The 1,194-nt window shown below is 69.4% G+C and overlaps 1 non-coding gene across 1 annotated transcript; it reads right to left on the minus strand.

The window, feature by feature from the left end:
- Positions 1–119, minus strand: LOC135979629 (5S ribosomal RNA). Its single transcript, XR_010596897.1, has one exon. It is a non-coding gene; the product is annotated as a 5S ribosomal RNA (ribosomal RNA).
- Positions 120–1,194: the final 1,075 nt, after the last annotated feature.

The raw sequence follows: 1,194 nt of genomic DNA on the forward strand, positions 1-1,194 counted from the left end.
TGCCTACGGCACCTGGGATTCCCAGGCGGTCACCCATCCAAGTACTAGCCAGGCCCGGGACGGTTTACCTTCCGAGATCGGACGGGATCGGGGGCGTTCGGTCCGGTATGGCCGTAGGCACCCGGCCCCGCGCCTCCTCGCCCGCTTTCCCCTGCCGACGCCCGGGCCTGCCGCACGGTGAGCCCCGGTCGGACTGCCCCCCCCCCCTGCGGCAGGGCCCCCGTCTCTCGCGGGCCCGGTCCTTTTTTCCTTTTCGAGCTCCGGGGCCCGGGCTGGCCGCCAGAGCCCCTCCGCCCGCCCTCCCCGGCGTCGGGGAAAATACTGTCCCGGACTTCCAGTGCGCCCGATCCTGTCAGCCGGGGGGTGGGGAGGGGCAGTCCCTCGCTGCGGCCGGGGAGGGTGAGCCCAGGGCGGCTTGCCTGCCGTGCGAGGCCCCTCTCGGCCACCAGGTCAACCCCGAGTCGAAAGGGCTGAAAAATTTTCAGAGTCCCCTCCCGGGCACCAGGTCAACCCGTGGAATCGGACGGGTTCACCTGCTGGCCGGTTCGCTTCCCGGGCACCAGGTCAACCCGTGGAATCGAAAGGGTTCACCTGCTGGCCGGTTTGCTTTCCGGCCACCAGGTCAACCCCTAGGGGTTTTAACGGGGGCACGCCCGGTGGCCTCTTTCCCGTCCGGTCACCAGGTCAACCCGGATCTCCCTCCTTCCCTGGGCGTCCCCTCCTCGGAGGCGTCAGGTTCCATTCCCCCCCCCCCCCCAGACTTCCAGGGGCCCGATCCAGTCGGCCGGGAGGCAGTCCCTCGCTGCGGCCGGGGAGGGTGAGCCCAGGGCGGCCTGGTCCATGTCTCTAGTGGGCCCGATCCTTTTTTTTTTTTTCGAGCTCCGGGGCCAGGCCCGCCCGGGCAGCCCTCCTCGGAGGCGTGGGGCGATTTCCCCCCGCCCCCAGACTTCCAGGGGCCCGATCCTGTCGGCCGGGAGGCAGTCCCTCGCTGCGGCCGGGGAGGGTCAGCCCAGGGCGGCTTGCCTGCCGTGCGAGTCCCCTCTCGGCCACCAGGTCAACCCCGAGTCGAAAGGGCTGAAAAATTTTCAGAGTCCCCTCCCGGGCACCAGGTCAACCCGTGGAATCGAACGGGTTCACCTGCTGGCCGGTTCGCTTTCCGGCCACCAGGTCAACCCGTGGAATCGAAAGGGTTCA

The sequence above is a fragment of the Chrysemys picta genome, unplaced genomic scaffold (assembly GCF_011386835.1).
Source record: "Chrysemys picta bellii isolate R12L10 unplaced genomic scaffold, ASM1138683v2 scaf1060, whole genome shotgun sequence".
NCBI lineage: Eukaryota > Metazoa > Chordata > Testudines > Emydidae > Chrysemys > Chrysemys picta.